Source organism: Podarcis liolepis (assembly GCF_965112155.1).
Source record: "Podarcis liolepis genome assembly, chromosome: 5".
NCBI lineage: Eukaryota > Metazoa > Chordata > Lepidosauria > Squamata > Lacertidae > Podarcis > Podarcis liolepis.
Window position 1 is genome coordinate 29,519,695 of NC_139556.1, and position 26,935 is coordinate 29,546,629.

General features: G+C 45.3%; 1 protein-coding gene across 20 annotated transcripts in view; it reads right to left on the minus strand.

The window, feature by feature from the left end:
* The window catches only part of ANK3 (ankyrin 3), a 407,765-nt gene that overhangs the window by 377,813 nt on the left and 3,017 nt on the right, over positions 1–26,935 (minus strand). The gene's annotated exons all lie outside the window — the stretch shown is intronic.

Genomic DNA, 26,935 nt, shown 5'->3' on the forward strand with positions numbered 1-26,935 from the left:
GATTGGAAGAAATTTAAAGACTATTTACAGAAATACTGCAAAATTAATGAATGTTAGAATGATGTTGGATTGAAGTTAAGTGGTTTTTAGCAGCAATGCTAAAAGGAATATGTAAAAATGGATTGTTAACAGGTGATAATTTAAAGTTATTATATTTTAAGATAAGAGATTAAGATAAAATCAAAGAGGGAAAGGATTTGCTGAACTAACTAATTTGAACTGGAATACAAAAAGGGAGGTGTGAGGAGGTCGGGGAAACAAGGAAATGAAAGATAAGACATGGAAAGACTAATCTGTTTTTTAATTGTTTTTATTTTGTATTTTCATTTTTTTTCTTTATTTCTTCTTTCTTTTTTTGCTTATTTTTGTAATATGTTGAAACTTTAATAAATATCTTTTAAAAAAAAAAAGACAAGTTGCTGCAAATGACTAACCAACTTTTCCTTTAAGTGCTAGTGCACCACAAAATTGCAAGCTGTAGCATATATTACTGAAAGGCAAAAAAGGATTCGGAACTCATTCAACTTTTTCTGCAGTGAAGGAAGGAAGGAAGGAAGGAAGACTCCCAAACTACCAAGAAACATGAAAAATGAAGTCTTGATATTCAAAGTGCAGATAAGAATAATATACAGAAGATGTAGGCAAAACCTCTTCCCAAGACTTTGGGGAATCACTGGGAAAATGGGAAGTGGTCTTACTCAAATCAGTGCAGCTCTCTTTCATTTCCTTCATTGGCTCATGCGAGTTCACAGGATACCCCATGCCTGCACATCTTTAATACATGAGACTTGCTTTGGTCTCTGACTACAATTCACTTCCAATGGTGGGTCATGGCTGTGGCAGAGGCAACGGCATCCTCCAAGTAGCGACCACACTGCACTCATCAAGATAGGGGTGGGGTTGGGTTAGGTGGCAGCAATGATGGGAACTCCAGGTTGGCAACAGTGGTCCTGGAGGTGTGTGCACACCTGTGGGGCTCCCGCCAAAACCCTGGGGCTCCCCTGATCTCACTGCCCCCTCACTCTGCCACATCCCTACTTTCTCTCCCCCTGCCCCCCCAAACCCCACCACTACTACCATCTTTCCTACAGAGAGAGGTTAAAGTGGGTGTTAGAAAATGGAAGTCAGCAGGAGAGTATACATGTGTTATATGCAAAAGGTCCCAAGCTTCCACACTGAAAGCCCTGAATTACTGCTGCCAGGGCAGATCAATCATGTGACCTAAGTATAAGGCAGTTTTATATACTCAAAATGCCACTCACCATGGGAAGTGCCAGCATCATGGTCTGAGGATGTCACAACAGCCACATATAGGAGAAATGAGTTAACAAAGATCTGGTCCTCTGCCCCTCAGTCTCAGCCACAGGCAAGGACTGGCTATAAGAGCTGTGGCCAACTCAGCTTTGAATAGCTGGCCCTTTGTGATGTCATAGACCCACAGTGTAGGAGTCTCTTTGGTAGGGGTAGTGGTGGTTGTGGGCTTGCTTATGAAGCCGTTTTCAGCAGGAACAAGCCATGGTTCTGCAATGCTTTCCCCAATTATTTTCCCACTTAACGTTAGCCCTACAAATGAATTCAGGATCAGTTGTCTAGTTCAAGAAAGACTCACTCGAGCCACTATTTTCTCCAGCCTTAGACCATGAGGATGTACAAGGAAGCTCCATTTTTCCTCCCAACTTTAAAAGACTATTAGCTCTTTAAGGCTATGAAAGAGAAAGAGATTCTCTCCAGGATGTACCCACCATGTACCGCTACTGGAATACAGCGGCTTGATGAAGCCTGAATGTGCAGTTTTTGTATTTCCATCTCCCCCATGTTGGCCCAATCATGTGCTCACTGGGAGCAGTTGCTACTTGCCCCTGCAGAGTTGCAAGCTGCAAGATTGGCCTGTATGTTCTGTCCCTTAACTCAAAGCAGGAGTAACGCATGACTCCATAAGATCTCAATTGTCATATTTGGTCTTTTCATACTTTTTTTCTTAATAGGAATGTTACTGCATGGACACCCCAGCCTCCAAATTAACAGAAAGCTTGAAATGTCGTATTTTAACTTTTGCAAACGTTCAAATAGAATAGTAATTTACATTCTCTCTTCATAAAGAGAACCATCAGTCAAGACGAAAAACTATTTGGCTTTAATTGTGAGGAAGTAATAGATTATTCCTGTATAAATGCTAATCAAGCCTATTTAGTCACCGCTACTCCCAAATGACACAAATGATGAGAGGCCAAGTACAAGCAATCCTGAGCATACTGGAGGCAACTCTTCGCAGCCACACTAGTAATTTGTGGTTCAAAAGAAAGGGGAGGAGTACCAGTTTTTGTACAAGCTTCCCTTTACAATTACCTGGAAGCAATTCTTACTTTGCAATATGCAGGTCTATAACTAACAGTCTGATAACCAGCTCACAGGTGGTACCAGCAAATCCCTAATCACTGCTTTTGGGGGGGGGTACTAACGGGTACCAGCCATTCCCATGCCCACCTGGCAATCTTTGAAGCTAAGGCAGAGTGGTGCAGCAATAAAACTGCTAGCACATCTGCAAAGCTAAGCAGGGTCCGTCGTGGTTTCAAATTGGATGGGAAACTATGTGTCGAGTTTCCTGTGTTGTAGGGAGTTGGACTAGAAGACACTCAGGGTCTCTTCCAATACTATGATTCTGTACTTGTTGGTCATGTGGGAATGCCTCACCTGCAAGGGTGACCAGTGTTTAGGGAGCAGGGAGCATCTATTTGCTTTATCAAGGAAGAAGTTAACCAAACTGCCCTTGAATACTTTCATGGCGCAATTGCAAAAACATATACTCAACAATATTTGGTTAGAAGAGTTTCCTTGTATACACCCCATCATAAAGATAGCAGCGTTGATCAACAGCTACAAAACTCTTCACTTAAAAAAAGGGAGCCTCTGTCATGCAGAACATGCACATAGGCCCATTGAGTTGTTTATATAAGACACTGCCCACCCTTTCAATATTAGGTCTCCCATACTTTTGATAGTTTTATAGATAAAGGAATTTTGGCAGGTACACCTTTCTTATATAATGGTTGAAAAGGTGTATAGAGGTTCAAAGGTTGACTACCTATATCAGGGGTGGGGAACTGCAGGCCCCAAGACTGAATGTGACCCTCCAGTCCTCTCTATCTGGCCCTGGGGACTCTCCCAGGCCAGGCCAACTCTCCAGTCCAAAATGACTCCCAGGCTGCACACCTGGTCCTTCAGGGGCACAGTTACCCCATTCAGGACCAGGGAGTCCTCCACACCAGCCCACCCCCTGTCCCCCAAAAACAGTACTTCTGTCTTATCAGGATTCAACCTCAATCCATTAGCCGCCATCCATCCTCCAACTGCCTCCAGGCACTCACACAGGACCTTCACCGCCTTCACTGGTTCTGATCTGAAAGAGAGGTAGAGCTGGGTATCATCTGCATATTGATGGACACCCAGTCCAAACCCCCTGATGATCTCTCCCAGCGGCTTCATATAGATGTTAAAAAGCATGGGGGAGAGGATGGAACCACAAGTGAAGGCCCAGGGGTCTGAACACTCATCCCCCACCACCACTTTCTGAACACAGCCCAGGAGGAAGGAGCGAAACCACTGTATAACAGTGCCTCCAGCTCCCAGCCCCTCTAGACAGTCCAGAAGGGTGTTATGGTCAATTGTATCAAAGGCCGCTAAGAGATCCAGCAGAACTAGGAAACAGCTCTCACCTTTGTTCCTAGCTCGCCGGAGAACATCAACCAGCACGACCAAGGCAGTTTCAGTCCCATGATGAGGCCTGAAGGGATCCAAATGGTCCGCATCCTCCAGGCGTGTCTGGAGTTGTTCAGCAACCACTCGCTCAATCACCTTGCCCAAGAATGGAAGATTTGAGACTGGGCGATAGTTGCATGCCTGAATGGAGCACGAAGAAGGCTGGCTGGCTTGCTTTTGCATGCTTGGAATGTAGCCCACTATGCAAAAGGTGTGAATCACATCTGTTGTTCCATCCACTTCCCCCCACCTCACCCCATGGGCGCGTGACCCTCAGAAGGCTATCTTTGTCAAACTGAAAAAGTTTCAGTAGAGAATTCGCAGGGGCAGACTTTGGTCTTTGAAATTTCAGTAGCTCCTGTGCAAGGTGAAAATTTGGTGGCCTTCGCCTCTCTCCTTCCATTCTGACTGTGTACTACGCCACAGTTGTGACACCCCGAGGTGCCCCATTCAATTTGGCACCCAGTGGGGGGGGGACCAGTCATGCTGCTCTAAATCCACTTCTAGAATTGTCAGGGGAAATGTTTATGCTCCTGATAAATAAACATGTGAGGTAGGGAGAGCTGTTCCCCACAGCGTCTCTGAATGAATCTTCAGGTAAAAGCTGCTCACCCACCTCCACCCCTCAGGATTATGGGCCTGGCTGATTGAAGAAAGAAGGTCTGTGCACTTTTATTGTGAAACCTGCAAAAAGCAACGAGTCACCAGGTGGCTTCTCCGATTTCTATGAAATCACGAATGATACTAGAAACACCAAACACCTTCTCACACAATCCACACACGGAATAGCAAAAAAAAGGGGGGGTTAAAATAGCCTAAATACACTCAAAAGGGGTTCAGAATGTGGTGCTCCTGCAAAACGTGTGAAAATTCTTCAAAATATGAATTCAAACCTGCACAAAAAATACAGGCTGAGCTGCAGCTGTGAAATAATTTCTCAAAAGCATTCATTTTAATATGGCATTTGCAATCCAAAATGGCTCCATTGCCCTTCTACAGATAAATATTCAAGCTGCAGATTGGGCATGAGATCTGAATTACCAGTAGCTTTAAATACTTCTGTAATATTTCAGGCTTACCCAAACAGAACTGCTAGCTGATATACCAAAGGTACATAATGGTGGAGAGTAACCATGGAAACACTGTACAACTACACATTTTTCCATGGCAACCAGGCCTCCATGGAATACTAATGAGTGACCATGGCAACAGGAAGTTAAAGAGAGGATGTCTGGAGACCAAAATATTTCATGTATCATTTATAAAAGATTAAAAAAAATGACAACTGAATGTACACATTTGCTTTTTACAAATCCCAATTTCTGAAGTAAACAACCACAAAAAACAAAGTCACTGGAATGCTAAGTACCACTTTTATGTAAAATAAAAGCAAACAGAAAAAATATCTCACTGATATATTAAACCAGAGTTCTTATGTTTTGATTGAACACAGACAGACATAACAACTCAGCACAGCGGAATGAATTCTGTATGTCCCAAAATTTCTATGAAATGCTGCATTCTGAGCTCTATGGGAAGAGAGCAAAAATTAAAATGAAAGACAACCGGAAAATATTCATATGCCTAAATTCAAAACGTTTTCTGTTTCTCAGCTCAAAAGCTGTGTGATGCTTCAGGCCTTTGGCCAACCTTAAGGCAAATGAAATGCAAAGAAAATTGGCATTTAAGGCAATTTTGCAAAATAAGAGGTGGACAGTGTTAAGGTATCATCCACATTACTGGTCAGAGGCAAAAATCACCTGCCATTTATAACATTGATGAACAACAAAGTGACCTACAGGAATATATATGTCAACAAAACAAAATAATGTGAAAATTAGCTCTTTGGTGGCAAGGCGACTAAACCAAATAAGCTGTACTGTTGTCAGGGTCTATGCATGCGTCAGACATAGAGAGAATCTTATGCTGGTTTGTCACTCTCTTGCCCTTTCCACTCTCTCAAGCTTTAGGATAGCTCCCTCCCTTTCTCATTTTTAGAAGTGCCACATGCAGACTTAACAATCCATTTTGAAAAGGAAACTTTTCTTAAAAGCGCAAAACTATTCTCAGTATAGGTGGGCAGATAATTCAGCTCCGTGATTAAAACCACCTTCCACTTCAAACTTGAAGAACCATTTCCCAGCCAGAGCTCAGCCTTGGAAAGGAACAGGCACCATCTGAACTGACTACAACGAGGAAACCTCCAGAGCAGGCTCGCTGTGAAAAGGAAATGAAATAAAACGTATGTGTCTTCTTCATCCTAACCCCCTTGTTGTTTTATCTACTGTAGTCACATTGGCATGACTTTGATATGTCCCTCTGGGCAAGGATAGGAAATCTGGTACCAGCTGCACTTCCCAGAGGCATTCAAATGCCTATGACAGGAAGGCTCCCTCCCTCCCTTCCTCCTTCCCTCTCTTTTTGATGTTACAGGGTGGATGCAACACTTTCAGTTTAGATTATGGAGCTGCCAGAAGTCACCTTTTAATTCACAGGTAAAGAGTTTCATCTAAATCATCTGTTCTGGAGCTTGAACAAGAGGGATGAGATACAGTTTGTGGCATCTCATCACCTCCTATGATTTTATCTATCAGGGTGAAATTTCAATCCACGAGGCAAACGATGTGGTCTTGTGACACTGCTGTTCAGTGAACTGCCTCTTGCCTTTCCCATGCAGCCAAAGAGAAGAGAAATCTGCTAGTGGTTTATCCCCATTCGTATGAAATGTAAAGCTAAATCGGAACATTCAAACTCCATAGCCACATTTCTCCAAGTTGCTCCAAGTTCAGATATCAAGGCACAAACTTCAGACTGAAGCACACCCACATCTAGGCTTGCCACTTACTTTGCAGGGTGGTGATAATCTCTAGCTATAAGAATGGATAGCTGAGTGAGTGAGTGAGTGAATGAATGAACCAATGCAAATTTACAACTGCTGTCTCCATAAACCGAGAACTTTTTAAAAATGTAGCTAAAGGAGCAACAGACAGATTGTAACCACCAGAACTATGTTAAACTGAGGCACACATCCTATGGCATGGCCATGGGGAAGGAGTTTCCAGAAGCTGTGGGGAGTAACTGGAAGTTCACTTCACTGTGCATCTGTCACATATTTTGAAACATGAGTGAAGCACAAACCCTTAGGAGCTTTCCCTGTGCATAACTAAATATACACTAATAACATTAATGAGTGAGCAAAGCAGGCATACAGACCGTAGGTTTGAACATGCCAAAGCCAGCTCACAATACTCTCTGTGTGGTGAAGAAGCAGACACACACTGACAAATGTGACATGGAGGCCCATGCATTTACAAGATTCATACAAATTCCCCTTTAAGAAACAAACCCCACCTTTTGGGAGTAGTACGTATGCAAAGTGGGCCTTCACGTGGAGTGCCTACCTCACAAACATTATGTGCATGATGGATAATGAAAGCTATGCATTGCACTCCCTTCTTCCGTGAGAAGGATCACTAGCCTAGTAAGAGTGCAAGTTGGGCTGAAGCTGGTTAGTCCAGCCAACTCTGAGGACATCCTTGCACGTAATGCGAAGCCAGCATGAGCAGCTGAACAAGCCAGGATACGAAGCCATAAATCAAAGCTGGCTTCTTCAGCTGCTCACATGAAGGGAGGAGTGAACTGGCTTCAAAGGAGCTCCCATGTGATATTTGTGCATATCCTTGCTTTAAAAAAATAATAATTAAAGATTTCTTAGTTTACAAAAATAATGTTCATTGTCTGTTTTTTCAAGTTGTGTTTTCTACAGATCAGTTTCATATGTTGTGAGACATTGGTGCTGCACACAAGTATTAGGTTGGGAAGAAAAGAGGGGAAGGGTGGAGAAGGTGCATGGGGTGGGATAGGGGGGTAATGCCACTATTATTCTACTTCATGTATGTGTGGGGTTTTGTATCAGCATCACTTGTGTGGGTTCTCTTTCTATTCGCTTGTTATATTTCCTTGGTGGTGAGAGAGTTAGGGGTGGCCTAGGGATGGTTGGCTTGGCTTTGGTTGGCTTTCGTTAGATTTGTTTGTGGCAGGGGGGTTGGATTCTTGGGTCAGGTTAGCCATATTCATAGAATCATAGAATCATAGAGTTGGAAGAGACCACAAGGGCCATCGAGTCCAACCCCCTGCCAAGCAGGAAACACCATCAGAGCACTCCTGACATATGGTTGTCAAGCCTCTGCTTAAAGACCTCCAAAGTAGGAGACTCCACCACACTCCTTGGCAGCAAATTCCACTGTCGAACAGCTCTTACTGTCAGGAAGTTCTTCCGAATGTTTAGGTGGAATCTTCTTTCTTGTAGTTTGGATCCATTGCTCCGTGTCCGCTTCTCTGGAGCAGCAGAAAACAACCTTTCTCCCTCCTCTATGTGACATCCTTTTATATATTTGAACATGGCTATCATATCACCCCTTAACCTCCTCTTCTCCAGGCTAAACATGCCCAGCTCCCTTAGCCGTTCCTCATAAGGCATCGTTTCCAGGCCTTTGACCATTTTGGTTGCCCTCCTCTGGACACGTTCCAGTTTGTCAGTGTCCTTCTTGAATTGTGGTGCCCAGAACTGGACACAGTACTCCAGGTGTGGTCTGACCAGAGCAGAATACAGTGGCACTATTACTTCCCTTGATCTAGATGCTATACTCCTATTGATGCAGCCCAGAATTGCATTGGCTTTTTTAGCTGCCGCGTCACACTGTTGGCTCATGTCAAGTTTGTGGTCAACCAAGACTCCTAGATCCTTTTCACATGTACTGCTCTCAAGCCAGGTGTCACCCATCTTGTATTTGTGCCTCTTATTTTTTTTGCCCAAGTGCAATACTTTACATTTCTCCCTGTTAAAATTCATCTTGTTTGTTTTTGCCCAGTTCTCTAATCTGTCAAGGTCGTTTTGAAGTGTGATCCTGTCCTCTGGGGTGTTAGCCACCCCTCCCAGTTTGGTGTCATCTGCAAATTTGATCAGGATGCCCTTGAGTCCATCATCCAAGTCGTTGATAAAGATGTTGAATAAGACCGGGCCCAAGACAGAACCCTGTGGCACCCCACTAGTCACTCTTCTCCAGGATGAAGAGGAACCATTGATGAGCACCCTTTGGGTTCGGTCAGTCAGCCAGTTACAAATCCACTGAGTGGTAGCATAGTCAAGACCGCATTTTACCAGCTTCTTTACAAGAATATCATGGGGCACCTTGTCAAATGCCTTGCTGAAATCAAGGTAGGCTACATCCACTGGTAGGCTACATCCACTGTGATTCGTATGCTGTTGGCAGATTCTTGTTGTCTTGTTGGGCTACGTATGTGATAAATGGGAACCATACCGGGGTGAAGGCATCTTCTTCTACTTCATATCCTGGCTTATTAAACAAGCATGTTTAGCCTAATGTTGCATGTGCAAGTGGCCAGAGTGCACCTAACATTTAAACCCAAGACCATTTAAGCCAAGACCTTTTGCTGCTGGGCCTATGCATTTTGTTACCTGCTCACTTGCATTTTAAATTAAAGCTATGTTTTAAAAATCTAAGCATCCAAGAAGTAGGTGGTGGAGTTCTCTAATGAGCCACAAAATTTTCCCTGACCTATACTTGCCCAATCTAGATATGCTGGTCTTGAATGCATTGTGCAGTTTTTATGCCAAGATCTCTCAGATGTTTTAAACTTTCAAGAGTTTTTGCAAAAATGTACTCCACCTCAGGGTTTTTTTTCCCTTTCGCAGTATGAGTTTGAAAGTAACTGGCATGTTTGCATACATTTAGAAATTAGAGAATTGCACTTAGTCTTTGGAAAACCCACTGATAGGCTTTGAAAACCCATGATATAGTGCTTATTCCTATATTATCTACAATTTCTGAGGATTAGGGACACAGAAGCCATTTGAAAAGTGGGGGGGGGGGGGGCTTGTCAATGTTAATCACCTCCACCAGTTTTTTTCACCTTGGTTCATGCACACACAGAAAGCAGGATGCAATTAAATTTGAAGAATCTGATGGCAAATATTCAGCAGTGCTCAAGAAGCCAGAAGGGTGGAAAAATACAAGGATCCCATTTTTTTTCCCATGTGAACATCCTCTGTTCCTGTTGTGCTTTTGTACAAATATGTAAAGGACTACAGCACCATCTACTGATATTTTACACATATTGCACTACTATAGTTCTCAGAAAGGTTACTTCAATTAATATTGATGGGATGGAGCTTAAGGAGAATGTGAATCAGCAACTAGCAGTCAAATCATCAAATCTGATCCTCTGGGGTGCATCATCTACACCCTGTGTAAACCGATCCAGAGGAAGCTAGCCCAGATTCCCCAAAAACTTTAGGGAGGAATTCAGGGACAGAGGGGATTGGGTAACATTAGGTTTCTGCCCTGGGAGGTTGAACTTATTGTTCTTTACAGTGGGAAATGGTTGAGCCACCTTCACTTCAGCTACATGTGTGTGGAGCAATTAATAGAAAGTTCTGCTTCTCTTCAGCTTTTGGTGAGAGATAGCATATTGAATGACAGCTACCACGGAGTTGAAAGGAGCAAAGAGGGTTGAAGGCTGCGATCAAAACAGCTGATCAGCATATGGAAGGAAGGGTAGAAGAAATTATTATTTTTGGCAGTGAGCTTTCATCATGTTGCCCCCTCCATTCTTTCATGATGGCCCTCTGCTTCTGCACCTCCTCACTGGTCCACCCCAATATCATACTGCTTGAAGCGTTCAGAAAGCAAGTGAGTTTACACAGAAGAGAAAGCTCACATTTACAGATCAAGTGTCCCTATTTTCCATTAACAGTCCAAGGTTTACAGAAGCTGTCCCAGTCCCTGACTGGATCCTGGGACATCCCTATTTTCCCTACAGAACCGTTAGAAGACATCTGTATAGGGAAGTTTTTTTAATGTTTAATTTGTTGTATATTTTTATGCGTGTTGGAAGCCACCCAGAGTGGCTGGGGCAACCCAAACAGATAGGCAGGGTATAAATAATGAAATTATTATTATTATTATTATTATTATTATTATTATTATTATTATTATTATCAATGAAATGTTGGAGGGTATGCATTTAAGATAGAATTCTGTGGTGTCTTCTGTAGGTGGTGGGGACGCGTCAAAACAATCTACACTGGTACCTCTGGTTACGTACTTAATTCGTTCCGGAGGTCCGTTCTTAACCTGAAATTGTTTTTAACCTGAAGCACGACTTTAGCTAATGGGGCCTCCCACTGCTGCCGTGCCGCTGCCGCCTGATTTCTGTTCTCATCCTGAAGCAAAGTTCTTAACCCGAGGCACTATTTCTGGGTTAGCGGAGTCTGTAACCTGAAGCATATGTAACCTGAAGCGTATGTAACCCGAGGTACCACTGTATAGCTAATTTTCAAAAAACTCTTACAGACAAGTATTGGTTAACAAAAAAGCAGGGTTTGTGAGGTATAGTGGTTAGCTACACTGGCCTGTTCCCCTCACAGTGCATTTTTAAGGTAAGGACTGTCTGCAGCTATAATGCCCTTTGGCAGGAGCCAATGGGAGTTATCAGGTTTTATGTAGGATGGCCTAGCTTGTCAGGTTAGGTCACCAAGCCAGCAACCTCTTTTCTTCTCCTCTCTTTGCATTCAGCCTGAAGGAAATTTTGTTCACCCACCCAGACAGGCCCTTTTTACCAATGCTAGGCCAAAATCCACCTCTGTTTTCACAAAGTATCACACATGCAAAAACAGGATGCAACATTCTTGCTATCTCTCACAGGGAGCAGAGGAAATAGTTTTCTCTTAAATATTTGGACAGGGACACTGCTTACCTTTGGTATATGTGGTGGTAGAGGGTTCTCTTCTATTTCTTCTACTTTAAAACATCATGTTGTGTTGTTCCAAAACCATTGAAGAATATGGGCCAGTGGGAAGCAGCCAATAGACACTTCCTGGGGTGGCATGGCAGGAACGCGTCACATTGCATAGCGTCACTCCATACCCATTAGGAAGTGGCAGCTATGGAGACAGAGAGGGCTTTGTCCTGCTTTTGAGTGGTGCCGGGCATTTGTTTTGAAAGGGAAAGGAAAAAAATCCCTCTGCAACCTCGCATGGTTAAAGCAAATGTCAGCCTTCGCCCTATCCATTCTCCAAATATTTTGGAGAAAATTCTCTTTCCCCTTCCCCTCCAAGTTTCGTGGGTGCTTCAGTCCTGCACGAAACACTCTGCAAATTGTAAAAAAAGGAAGGAAGGAAGAGAGGAACCATTTTTGGCCAACACTTGGGCCATTATGGACATGGAGGGAGACAACTGCAGCTGATGCTGATCACCACAGCATCCTTTCTTCTCATTTTTAAAAGATGTTATAGCCAGCCAAGCGTGAACATGGTTACAGATGCTCTTTGTATTTTTTTAAAAAACTTTAAAATATTAAATCATCTTGTTTTTACAGCAAAATGGTGCTTCTTCAAAGTGTATTTGTTTATTATTTATTACAAGTATTTATATACCACTATTCATTAAAAAAAAACCCAGAATGGTTTACAACAGTTTTACATGAAAGCATATAAAACTTTAAAACCAGAAATCAGCTAATTATTATGGAAAGATATTGTCTTCATTGCCTGCAGGAGTCTGATGGAGTTGAAGAATCTTCAGCAGGCATTTGGAAGTTGAAACAGAAGGTCTATGCCAAATCTCTATTGATACAGGGAAGTTTTTAATGTTTGATGTTTTATTGTGTTTTTATATGTGTTGGAAGCCGCCCAGAGTGTCTGGGGCAACTCAGTCAGATGGGCGGGGTATAAGCAACAACGGCAGTATTCCACAAGACTGGGTTGATTACATTAAAAGGTTAGTTTCTTGTTGCTATCAAACAAACCTCACCAACTCAGGGAATATGTGCAGCAGGGCACCAACATTAGGGCAGCAAACACAAACTCAATTTTATTCTTGTAGTTATAATGATGGTATGATCAGAGTTTAAAATGCAAAAGTGCATGTGCTCAGAGTGCTCCTTTTTTCAGGGTTTATAAACACTTTTTTCCTTCTAATATATCAAGGATGCAGAAGCAGTTGTAAAGCGTGAAATTGTTTGAAGGTGGGGGGGGAGAGAGATGTTAATTGTGTGCTTCACAACAGAACACACACACAAGACATCTAAGACCATTAAATCCAGGGTCTAAAATTGCCTGGCTGCACTGCTTTTGACAAGAGCTGCTATAGATTTACCTGGAATAAGTCTCACTGAACACAATGGGACTTACATCTGAGTAGATACGCACAGGATTGTAAGTTTTGAAATGCATTCGTTTCCTCTCCATTTAGCAGTAAAGGATTTCGTTTTCATGGGCCATTTGGCTTACTGCATTTCTAAATCTAACCAGATAACAATGGAGCCGTTACTAAAACACAGCAGACCGTATGAGCCTACCTTATTTTAAGCATAGTTAGCTCTGTGGATATTTGCATCTCATATACTAGTAAACCATTCTGAACAACAGACAAAAGCATGCTCAAACACACACCTATTCTGGCACAGAAAAATCCAATACAGGGTAACTTACTTTGAAATTATTATAATACTGATGACCTATTGTACCAAATATGTAGAGGTGTTCTTGAAATTTTATGAATAAAAACAGCAAGGTTAAAAAACAAAAAAGAGGTTTCGGTTTCCAGTAGTGCAAAACCTTCAATACTTTTCAATCCAAACCTCCAGTACCTTTTACAGTAATTCATGGCATATGCTCTGATCAAAGTACCTAGCGAATGGTGCAGCCGAGATTATTGTACTTACACCAGCAGCAGGTGCCATAGCAAGAACAAAAGGAAAGTCATTGTCAGGGAACTGCCATCAGAGCATCAGGTGGTGGAGGGACTCAGGCAGGATGAAAGAGACTCAACTGCTGAAGCAGGGACCAGCAGGGGGAGGAGTGGGTCTCTGAGGGAATGCGAGCAGGAGGGAGGGCTCAGGGAGGCTTCCAGCGAGAACAGTGGGGAGGTATCGGAGTCTCCCATAGGGAGACCCACACCTCGCAGGAAACTGTCACGCCGTGAGTCCAGGAGACGCGTTTCCGTTAAGGAACTTCTTTGCTGGAAACGCTTCCGCAGACAGCCACTGTCGGACTCTACTAGTGACTAGAGCAGACATGTCTGAGGAGCTCCGTCACACACGGAGGTTTGTGGGGTCGCACAAACTCTGAGGGAGCACGTTTTCACGCACAAGCAGCTAATCAAACCCTCACAGCAGTCCGACAGTCTTTGTACGCTGCCTGTGCAAGAGAAGGCATCATGAGCGAACCAACCGGAACCGGAGGAGCAGGGGCTGGAGCTGGTCCAAGCTTGGAAGATAGATACCGAGCGTTGGAGGTTCAACTGGCCCTGCAGACGGCGAGGTTGGAGGAGAGAAGGGCTCAGGATGCAGACAAGAAGGGGAGAGCCACGCAATTCCCCAGAAAGGTACCAGGATTGGTGCAGAAATTTGGGGGGGACCCCAAGGACTACCATGCTTTTAGGACAGAGATGCAATATGCCCTTAATGTGCAGTTCGATGAGTTCCCTGATGGGGAATCGCGAGTTGCTTTTGTAATTGGGCATCTTGAGAAAGGGGCTAGAGACTGGGTTCGACCCCTAATGGCAACGCACAATGACATACTAAAGGACACAATGAAGTTCTTTCGTGCAATGGATATCATGTTTTCCAGCGATATTGAGGAAGGGGTGGTGCGCAGACAGCTAATGGCTTGTAAGCAGGGAAGTCGATCTGTCCGTGAATATTGGACTGAGTTTACCATGCTGATTCACAGACTGAGTTGGGATTTATCGGCGGCACCCGTTCAAATGCTATTTGAAGAAGGTCTTTCTTCGGGGGTGAAAGACGAGCTGGCACGGAGCCCCAGGGCGGAGTCTATGGATCAGCTGACCAAATCTGCGCTGACCATAGGAGCGCGGCAGGAGGCAAGAGCCTTGGAGAGGCGGGAAGGGAGAGGGGAACGTTGGAAGGAGTTCCGCATTCCAGGCATTCCTGAGCCAGCTTTCCCGCCGGCAGAGCCGATGGAAATCGGAACAGCGCGCGCGCGCGCATTTTCAAAAACCAGCGAGGGAGCTAAGAAGGAGGGAAAGGGCCCCCGGAAATGCTATCTCTGCCAACAGCCAGGCCACTTTGCCAGAGTCTGCCCCCAGAGGAAGGAATGGCAAGGGATGGTGGGAGCTGTTGAGGGGGGAGAAGAAGGGGGAGCGGAGCAGGTAAAAGCCAACGCCTGGTTGCCACAATTGGGGCACTGCAGCCAGGCCAAAGAGCAGTGAAAGTGCCCGTGCCAGAAGCTCCTCGACCTGCTCTAGTGATTGAAGTGTCGCTAGAGCTGCAGAATGGGCACCCCCTAAAAATAAAGGCGCTATTGGACTCAGGCAGCTCCTGCAATTTTATGAGCAAGGAGTTTGCTGCTGAACACCAGATACAGACCATCCCTTTAAGCAACCCCCTGCAGGTGACCACGATTGATGGCAGGGAGTTGTTGGGAGGAGGAGTCCGCTTGCAGACTGTCCCAATGATAATGAGGGTGGCAAGGCACACAGAACTGATAGCGTTTAATGTGGCCACCCTAGGAGGCGCTCCCATTATTTTGGGAATGAGCTGGCTAGCTCTACATGATCCGCTGGTTGGCTGGCATCAAAGAGTGGTGTCCTTTGGTTCAGCACATTGCCTAGAACACTGCAAAGGGGAGAAGGGTTCAGCAGGGGCCCAAGCCACCCTAGCAGGGACTGAAGTAATGGGGAAGGTGAAGGTACCACCACAGTATGCAGATCTCAGCGACGTGTTCAGCGAGAAGGAAGCTGACCAACTACCACCTCATAGACCCTTTGATTGTCAGATCAATTTACTCCCAGGAGCACAGCTTCCCGTGGGCAAGTTGTATGCCATGTCAGACAGGGAAATGCAGGAGTTGCGAGGGTTCATTGACAAGAACCTGAAGAGAGGCTTCATCAGAGAGTCCAAAGCAGCAGGGGGGAGCCCAGTGTTCTTTGTGGACAAAAAAAATGCGGACAAGCCGAGACTTGTATGTGATTTTAGGCGGCTGAATGCAGTGACTGAACCGGTGGCGTTCCCTATGCCCAGAATTGATGATATTTTGACCAGGGTGAGGAAGGGAAAGATTTTCACAAAGCTGGATCTAAGGGGGGCGTACAACCTGATACGCATAAGGAAAGGGGATGAATGGAAAACCACCATGTTTACCCCTTTGGGGGCGTTTGAATACCTCGTTATGCCATTTGGATTACAAGCAGGCTCCGCGTGTTTTCAATCTTTTATGAACCACGTGCTGGGCCCTTTGCTCTACAAGAATTGCGTTGCCTTTCTAGATGATGTGTTGGTGTATTCTGAGAATGAGGAGCAACATGTGAGAGACGTCAGAGAAGTGTTGAGCAGACTGCAAGCCAACAGGCTGTGGGTCAAACTGGAGAAGTGTCGGTTCCATACCAAGGAGGTGGAATTCCTGGGGTATCGCCTGTCAGACAAGGGATTGGCCATGGATCCCGGCAAGGTACAGGCAGTGCTGGAATGGAAAACACCCAAAACCAAGAAGGATGTGCAGAGGTTCCTAGGGTTTGGAAACTTTTATCGTAAGTTCATCCGCAACTTCGCCCATCTGACGGCGCCCATCACTGACTGTCTCAGCAGTAAAAAGAAGTTTGTATGGACGGCGGAGGCGGAGCGAGCGTTTGAGGAACTGAAAAGGGCCTTCGCCTCTGAAGAACAACTTCTGCATGTGGATTTACGAAAGAAGCTAAGGGTTGAAACAGACGCATCTGACAGAGCCATAGGGGCGGTGCTTCTTCTGCAGCCGGGGAAGGAGGAGTCAGAGTGGCGTCCGTGTGCCTTCTTCTCGCGGAAGCTGAACAAATCCGAGAGGAACTACACGGTGTACGACCGAGAACTGCTTGCTATTCATGAGGCGTTCCGGAGATGGAGGCATCTGCTAGTTGGTGCACAACATAAAGTGCAAGTGTGCACGGACCATAAAAATCTAGAGTACTGGAGAACGGCGCGAGTGCTCAACCAAAGGCAGTTGAGATGGGCCCAAGAGTTCTCCAAATTTAACTTTGAGATTTGTTATGTGCCAGGCCCAGAGAATGTTAGGGCGGACGCTCTCTCACGCAAACCTGAATATTTGGAGGGGGAGGGAGCACCCGAAGAGACCCATATCATTCCAGAGGACCGCTGGGTGTGTGGGGCGACTTTGGTGGGGCAAAGGGAATTGGTAGAGGGTACGGTGCAGGATGCATACGCCCAGGGGAAACTCAGGGATCTCAGAGGGGAGGAAGACAAATCCGGTGGTTTTGAGGAGAGAAATGGGGCATTGTATTATAAGGGAGCGTTATATATACCTGAAGGGGAATTGAGGGAGAAGGTACTCAAGCAGCTGCACGATAGCCCCACAGCAGGGCACTTTGGGCAACACAAAACCATGTGGCTGGTTACCAGGGAATTTTGGTGGCCCAAGGTCAGGGAAGATGTGCGGGAGTATGTGAGAGGGTGTGAACAATGCCAAAGAGCCAAGGGGGAGAGGCAGGCGCCGGCTGGTTTATTAGAACCACTGCCCACACCTGAGAGACCGTGGGAAGCAGTGGCAATAGATTTCATGACTGATCTGCCAAGGTCTAGAGGGAAAACAGCCATCATGGTTGTAGTAGACCTGTTAACTAAAATGGCCCACTTCATAGCCTGCTCACATGCGGTTACAGCAGAAGAAACCGCCAAATTGTTTGTAGAGAATGTGTTTAGGTTGCATGGCGCCCCCTTGAGGGTGGTTTCAGACCGAGGGAAACAATTTACTTCCAGGTTCTGGAGGAAGCTCATGAGCTTATTGCATGTAGAGGTTAATTTCTCGACGGCCCGTCATCCTGAAACCAACGGGCAGGCGGAAAGAGCAAATGGGGTTCTCCAACAATATTTGAGGTGTTATGTTAATGACAGAGAGAATGATTGGGTGGAGAAGTTGGCGTTGGCAGAATTTGCCTACAACAATGCAGAGAACGTGTCCACGGGGATGAGCCCCTTTTTGGCTAATCACGGGTGCCATCCCAGAGCCTTCCCAGGGGGGGAGGGGGAGAACTGGAGCGTTCCAGCTGCAGAACAGTTCGTGGAAGAAATGGAAGCGATCCATCGCCAGCTCCAACTCAATTTAAACAGGGCTAAGGAGGAATATAAGAGGCAGGCAGACAAAAACAGAAGGGAAGGTGAAAGCATCAGGGTGGGGGACCAGGTGTGGCTGTCAACCCAAGGGTTGCCATTCAAAGGAGGTTGTAAGAAATTAAGACCCAAAAGGCTGGGTCCGTTTGAAGTCATACAGCAGGTCAATCCAGTGGCTTTCAGGCTCCGGTTACCGAACCACATGAAGCTGCACCCAGTTTTTCACAGGTCGTTGCTGTCACCGTTTAGAGGAGACAGTGAGGGGAGGGTCACTAGGGGACCAGCAATGGAGGAGAAGGAACACAGCTACCATGTAGCGGAGATCCTCGATTCCAGGTGGAAGGGAGATCAAGTAGAGTATTTGGTAATGTGGGAAGGGGAACCGGAGTCGGAAAACACCTGGGTTAGGGCAGAGGATGTCAATGACGAGGTTTTAATAGAGACTTTTCATCAGAGGTTCCCACGTAAACCTCAGCCTGTAGCGAGGTTCCGAAGGGAATACTTTGCCACCACCGACGAGGAAGAGGAGTTGGAGGGGTTCCCAGATTCTGAAGAGGAGGAGGATTCAGCTGGCCAGGACGACGATCGATGGAGAGAATTGTTCGAGACGTCAGAAGATGAGGAAGATTCGTTTCGGGGTTTTAGCCCTTCACCTCCCAGGGGGGAGGAATTGGGAGGGGGTGAGGGGGGCCCTGGAGGGGAGGTGGATGTCAGGGAACTGCCATCAGAGCATCAGGTGGTGGAGGGACTCAGGCAGGATGAAAGAGACTCAACTGCTGAAGCAGGGACCAGCAGGGGGAGGAGTGGGTCTCTGAGGGAATGCGAGCAGGAGGGAGGGCTCAGGGAGGCTTCCAGCGAGAACAGTGGGGAGGTATCGGAGTCTCCCATAGGGAGACCCACACCTCGCAGGAAACTGTCACGCCGTGAGTCCAGGAGACGCGTTTCCGTTAAGGAACTTCTTTGCTGGAAACGCTTCCGCAGACAGCCACTGTCGGACTCTACTAGTGACTAGAGCAGACATGTCTGAGGAGCTCCGTCACACACGGAGGTTTGTGGGGTCGCACAAACTCTGAGGGAGCACGTTTTCACGCACAAGCAGCTAATCAAACCCTCACAGTCATAATCTTAGATAATACCAGAGCAAATGGGGGGGGGGACCTGTAGTCATCCAATATAGCAGCCTCAGGTTTAAACATTTTCCAATCTGTTCTCTATGTCTTTCAGATAGAAAGCTTTTCATGGCTGTCATGCTTGAGCGCCAAATTCATCTGTGCGCTTGAAGTGGTGAGCAAGCGATGAGATGACAACAGCCACAGGTGCCCCAAGTTTACTTTTGTCTGCCAGGAAGTCATATGACTTCCCTTAGTTTCCTATTAGTGCTTCGATTGACTTTAGTTCAAGTAACTAAGGTCAAATGTTCTAAAGAGCTGCTGGGAATGGAGGTTAAAAAGGACACACCCCTGACCTGCTGACTCTTAAAATGTCTATTGAATAAACTCGGCCACATGAATATACATTAGATGCATAAATATGGTGCACCATATGCATATCTAAGGGAGGAGACTACTTTCCATTAACATGTTTCCTCTGGTCACTTCTCAGTTTGACTACTCTAACACTCCACAAGAGATGCTCCTGAAGACTGCCTTGTGCAGGCTGCAGAGAATGTGGAACAGCTATACTCTGCAAGTTAATATCCTACCGAAGAGATACTGCCTGAGGCGAAGTTATCCTCTACTAGAAAAACAGGGCTTTTCCAGTGTCAGCATATAGAACCATAGAAATGCAGAGCTGGAAGAGACCCTAAGGGTCATTTACTCCAACTCCCTGCAATGCAGAAATCCCAGCTAAAGCATCCATGACAGATGGCCATCCAACCTCTGCTTAAAAACCTCCAAGGATGGAGAGTCCACAACCTCCCAAGGCAGACTGTTCCATCAACAGCTTTTACATGATCTTTAGGAGACCACCTTCTTGTTCAATGAGACCTTCAGAAGGCTGGGTCTTCTCTTCTGCAAACGAAATACAATTACTGCTGTTGCGTTCGTGTTTCTGTAAATTGCTTTTAATGAGCTGTTTTATTACTATTGAAACTGTCAGCCACTTCGAAGGCCTCTGTGGCAAAAAAAAAAGGCAGCCTGTAAATTTTAATGCACATTAAATAAGTCTGCTTAATGTATAAAGATATTCTAGCCCTAAGGGCATGCAATGTGTTCATTAAATTTGCAAAACAAAGGGTAATTTGTGGAATTCCCAGATAATATCCCAAGGTTAAGATATGAGGAGCCTTGCTAATGGTGCTTCAGTGGTTATACACAATACTAAGAGATATGGACTGAACTACAGGATACCCTACTTCTGGAATTAGAGATGGCGTGGTGCAGTAGTTATTGACTGCCAAGCTAGAACTGCGAAGACCATGTTCACTTTGAGCCATCCATCCTCTTTCAGCCTAATCTACCACACAGAGCTGTTTTGGCCATAAGCGCGGGGGGGGGGTGTATGCTGCCATTGTGTTAGCTACAGTGGTTTTCACAGTTCATTATGTGCCTTTGTGTTAAGATATAGAAAGCTACAGTGAACCAAGTTACCCAACCCCCCAGAATATATTGCTAGTAACTTCCATGATTCTTATGCTCGCTACCAAACCAGTCAGTTTGTGGCTGCCTTATTTCATCACCACCTTGCTATATGAATCAGCCTTAAGTCTGGGAATCGCTTGGGGCAAGATTATGGATGGGGAGATCTGTACAAGTGTGCACCTCTATTTCTTATTGCACCATCCCAGATTGAAAAGCAAAACTGTGACTATAATAAAACTCTAAACATCATATTCAACATTTTAAGCCTCTTCAATCTCTACCTCAGTTTGCTCACCCTCTTCTCTACATGCACATTGGCACTAAGTTCAGCTTAGCTCCCAAGGCACAGCAAGCAAAGTTGTGCAGGCACTTGTTGGGTCCTAAAAAATGTGCTGTGCCTCTCCCTCATCTGTTTTCAATTAGCCTTAGCTTCAACACTCAACCCGCCTCACCAAATCTAAAGGGGGTCTCTAGCTAAAAATGCAAAATTTATTTGCCCTCCCTTTGCAAAACAAATGGCTGTATATTCTCTCGTGAATCTCCCTAGTAAAGTCATTCAAGATTTGACTTCAAAGACACAGTAGACCGGAACAAAAGATATCTTTCAAAAATTAAGGAGGAAAAATGTTCTGCATACACTTAAAATGCAAAACTGTGTGTATCTTGCAAGAGGGGATTGCTTTGATTCTCCTGTTAATTAAGAAAGTTACAGACGCATAACATTACTTAGTTGAAAATAATTTAATAACCTCCTAATTCTTATTTTAGCTCACGCTTTCAGGCTCTCTTTAAAAAAGGTTGCGCATACAAGATTGGATCCAAAAGCCGACAGAATATGCCGAATTAGATGGTCTATCAGAAAAAATAAAGAATAAATCAAAACAGGAATTTGTTTCAAAATGGGAGGTTTTCAAAGAATATCTGAAAAACAAATATAGTAGTTTAAATTTAGGGCTTCCAAGGAGTCTGCCTGCCTCCTTCCACTCAGTCACCCTACAGCTGAGGGGGAGGTGGTGGGTGGACCGTTTGGGGCAGTGCGGAGCCTGTGGGCACCCAAGCCACTGTGTCACCCCCAGGAGAGACGTGTGGCTCGGGGCCACTGCAGGCCCTGCAATTACTGCCGCCTGGCATTTTGCCACCCCCCTCAGTGGTGACACCCGGGGCATCCCATCCCCACTGCACCCCCTTCCTCCGGCCCTGTTACTTCCTGCACTTTGGACAACCATTCTTCCACTGTCTTCCACCACCTGGTCATCTCCATCCAGGTGACAGGCAACAATAAAGACGCTTGTTCATTAAGGCACATCAAGCGGTTCTGTTCAGAGCAATGCCAACATGGGGCCCAAAACCAAAAGCTAATCAGACTAATCTGCACACCCAAACCCAGAATTGGCTTACTCTAACACATACCTACCATGTGAATATGGCTTTCCATTTTCTCATATCCATGCCAGTGGAATGGATACAAGGTGTTATTCCTACAGGAGTGTTTCACTCATGTCCATTGCCACTGGAGAAGCAATGTGAGGGTCAACTCTTGAATTCTGGTTTAGATGGTCCAAAGGGGGGGGGGGTTCACTCAGATTTGCTCCCAATTTAGCTCATTTAACAGGATTCGAAGGTCCCCATCCTATGCAAACTTCAAGTCTTCGGTAATGCCCATATTACCAATTAATAGTGTGTACTGGTGGTTATCTGTACATAAGGACTGTTTATGTTATATGATTTTGTTTTTTAAGTTTGGTAGTGTTGGTTTTAAAACTCTCTTCTACACCCTGAAGCAGTCCACTCTTATCATCTCAAGTTTCTACCAACTCATTCACCCTTTATCTCTCAACTGATTTGTTCCAAAACTCAACCTATGTAACTTATATATGTTGCAGAATCATACAGTGCAGCTTTCCATGGGCTGTATCATATGCATCTACAAGGGGGACGGCTGCATATTTGCAAGTTTCTCCATGGGCAACCGCCCCCACCAAGTGCAAGGGGAAATAATCCTAGTCTAGGTGCAGCATTTACCTGCACCTAAAAGGCTCCTAGGAGGCTGGAGGGACATTGCTGCTGCTGTGAGTGCTGAAAGGAAGACCCCTCACTGCTGCAAGGCCTATTTCCACCTGGCCTAGGGGGTGGGGCCCAGACTCACCTTGAACAGATAAAAGAGGCTCCTGGGAGGCCAGAGGGACATTACTGAAACAACTCTTGGGTTGGGGCAACTGCCAAAAATGTTTTACAACGTTTTAAACAGTTCTAATTTTGGTTCCTCTGGTTTGTTTTTGTTGGGTTGGGGTTGGTTAAATGTTTAGTTGGGCTTTGTGGTTATTTTAATTTGGGTATAAGTGTAAACTCTTATTATTGTTATTATTGGTTTCTATTGATTTATTGGTTTGTTTGTTGCCTGAATAGGACATTCTGTTTCTTAATGTTTGGTGTTTTGTTGTGGTTTTATATATGTTGTAAGCTGCCCAAAGTGGCTGGGGGCAGAGCCTCAGTTATGTATTGATTTTTACTTATGGAAGGCAGCTGCCCCCCTTGGCTACGTCCATGGGGGGGGGCACGGGAAGGAAACAAGGTTGGAAGGGGGTCACAGTCAGAAAAAGGCTGAGAGCCTGGTGGTCCTTCTCCTGCCTCTCTCCACCTGGCCTGGGGGGGGGGGGCTGACAGGCTTCCTAAGGACTGCAGGGAATGGGGTATTTGGGGGGAGGTTTTGTTGGGAGTTTTTGCTGCTGTTATTGGTATTAATTTCTTGTATCTTTTTATGTGGAAAATGTTCAGTTTGGTTATGTAGTTTTTGATGTGTTTTATTTTTATGACTACTTTACTATGTTTGTAATTATATAAATCTTTTCATATTGTAAGCCTCCTTGAACATTGTTTTAACTCTGTGAAGGTGGCATACAAAGAAAATGATGATGATGAAACACTGATCTAGGGAACATGAAAGTTTAAGTGCTCTTTTCCTGGAGTTGCTTTTATGAAATGTTCCAAAAGTGTAACTTTTATTTTTGAATGTATGGTGGGTGGGTGTGTTTTTTTAGTGAAAACCAGTTATTTTAAAAGGTGCAGTAATAAGCCCAAGCTACACACAATAATTCACTCAAATGGAGTGGTGGGTGCTATGATGAAAATTGCAGATGTGTAAATGGGTAATATACAACTACCGTATTTTTCGTTCTATAAGATGCACATTTTCCCTCCAAAAATTAAGGGGAAATGTGTGTGCATCCTATAGAGCGAGTGCAGGCTGCGACGCTAAGCCCAAAGCCGGAACAGGAAGATGGAGCACTGCGGAGCACTCTGTCTCGCAGTTCTAGCTTGGGGATGGCTGCGCGCAAAGCCTCTCCAGGGCAGCGGCGTGCCTTCACCCCGCTGTCCTGCAGAGGCTAGCAAGGCTGTTCCCAAGCCAGAACAGCGGGACGGAGGGCTCCGTCTCTCTGTTCTAGCTTGGGGATGGCTGCACGCAAACCTCTGCAGGGCAGCGGGGCGCTGCGCTCCAAAGGCTTCAGGGATCTTTGAGGCTGGCGCTGCTTTCCCCCCACCGCCAGCCCCACAAGCTCTGGTGAATGTACCTTGAATGCACCTTGTTTTAGAGGGGGAGAACAAGAGAAAAAAAATTCCCTGTTCTCCCCCTCCTATGGTCCCGTGCATCCTATGGCCCGGTGCGTCCAATGAAGCGAAAAATATGGTAACTCACACTTAGAGTAGACTCATTGATTTAACTGGATATACTCTAACCAAGAACCATTTTGTTCAGTGTCTTAAATGGATTTTTCAAATTACACAGCTATGACTGGGTTCTTGTAGTCTTGGGACTTTTGAAGTGAGAGGATCAAAATCCTGGTCCCTTGTTAAGTTGCTTATCTTGGAAGGGCTTTACCAATTTATATGTCATTTAGATAATAAAGAGTAGCAGGTACTTTGATTCAGTGGCTCCAGCAATGTATTCCAACAAACAGGAGCTTCCCCACTAATTTCTACAAGACAAATAGATCCTATTCAAAATGCATCATACTATTTGTGTCCTTACACCACAAATTGTTCTTCAAACACAACCACACTGCTGTTCCTTTACTACTGGTATTATAGGGCTCCACTGTCATTCTGCCAATGACATTTGGATTTAGCCAAGTTTCTAAGACGTCCATTGTATCAATAGCCACATTTAAACTCACAGGCTCCCAGGATGTGTGTGCAACCACTATTACAGTACTTTACTTACTTACTTACTGATGCACATGTTTAAAGAGAACTATTATAACGTTAAAGAGGGACGCGGGTGGCGCTGTGGGTAAAACCTCAGTGCCCAGGACTTGCTGATCGCAAGGTTGGCGGTTCGAATCCCCGCGGCGGGGTGAGCTCCCGTCGTTCGGTCCCAGCTCCTGCCCACCTAGCAGTTCGAAAGCACTCTTAAGTGCAAGTAGATAAATAGGGACCGCTTTATAGCAGGAAGGTAAACGGCGTTTCCGTGTGCTGCGCTGGTGCTGGCTCGCCAGCTGCAGCTTCGTCATGCTGGCCACGTGACCTGGAAGTGTCTTCGGACGGCGCCGGCTCACGGCCTCTTGAGCGAGATGAGCACGCAACCCTAGAGTCGGACACAACTGGCCCGTACGGGCAGGGGTACCTTTACCTTTACCTTTTATTATAACGTATGAGAGAATAGAGCTTTACTCGAATGCTCAGTACTAGAGAGGTGGATTTTGCCTTCCATGTATACAAACTGCAAAGGACTACAGCGCCAAATCTGTGTTCTTCCCACACCTGCTGGCTTAGCTGCTACTTAATTAAATGCTCCTTGACCACTTTGCTTTATACACCAATGCTATGAGTTGCACTGTGTTCTGTAAGAGAACAGTTCCATCAGTGCAAGCATTTCTGCTTCCCTGACAGAACAATCTACCAATGCCCTCCCCACCACGACATACTATGTTGGGAGCCATGACGGAGCTTCATGCTCCGGCACCGGGGGGCAGAGAGCAGGTGGGGGCGGGGCTGGTGCGCCGCCCGCAGGGGCATGGTGCATGTCCTGGGGGCAGGGCACTCCACCTGCGGGGGCATGGCACCCAGTGCGGGGGGGGGCAGCTGCGATGGCACCCCACCGGGATTGCACTGCTGGGGGCGGTGAGCTCTCCCCGCACTCCCCTTCCTCCACCAGTGTCTGGGGGTTTTCCCAACCCTTTCCCCCAGCAGATTTGGGGAGGTCATGGGCAACACATAGGAGGAGCAGTGAGGGAGAATGCCCCATTGCATTAGTGGGAATCATGCTAACTTCTGCTACTGCAATGAGGTACGGTACTTGGATATGCTCCTGTAGGACTGATGCAATTAATTTATACATTAGCAAATGGCTGCAACTACCCCCCCCATGCACATGGGATGTTATAGCTATTAAAAAACTTCGTAAAGAAACTGAAAGTAAAATTCATTTGTCGCTGATTGAATTTGAAGCTAATCTTACAGTTTCAACTGAAAGACACCCTAGAGCTTCTGGGCAACAAGCCAACACAATATGCTTTATCACATATCCAAATCTTTTCTTTCTTCTTCTTAATGGGAAAGGTTTTGTTTAGCACCACAAGCAGTGTATAAGTACATTATATTTTGTGTCTTACCCTTGAGACCCAAATCGTGTAATTACAGAACAGTTCAAAAAGCAGGAACTATTCAACAGTAGCTTGTCTAGCAGTAGAACAACCTAATAAAATGAGGCCTTATGCAAAATGAACCTTAAGATATATTGAATGGGTTTCAGCGCATAGTAGACCAAAAGACAGTGGTATTTCAATGATAGCTGAAGAAGAACTGAGTTATGTAAGCATAAGGTGGCAAAGGATAGGTAGAAATTTCCTGGACAATGGCTTCACACAACTCTTAAAAAGCATTATTTGCAACAAATATTTTTGTCAACCTGATATAGACTGCAGAGGAGAAATAAAAATGTGCTGCGTTGCAATATATTCTTTTACAATGGCGAGCCATTTTAAGCCTCATGTGAAAATGTTTGCATTATTATAGGCCAGTGCTAGATCCTTTGCATTACTGGGGCCATCAGCTATTGTAATAGTAACATATACATGTATCAGTTGGGTTTACACAATACTTCAGAACTCTGCTCCAACCTTATATGTGAAGCTAGCATGCTCACCTGCCTCTACCATCTATACCAGGGTACCCCATCCAAATGGAGCCTATGTATGTACAATCCCATGTACATGGACCAACATCATGCAATCCAGGAGTCTGCCATCTGACTTTGACCTACACACAAAGGATTCTATGTGTGAAGGTCACCTTGATGGGATGGGTCATCCCCAAGTAGGTGGTGGAGGCGTGGTCAGCCCCCCAAGTCTATGTGTAGGGCTTGGGGATTAAACTTCACAGATATCATGCAAACTGGTACATTGTTTCACTAAAGGCATAACTGGTTGACAATTTGCTGCCAAACAAAGCTCAAGATT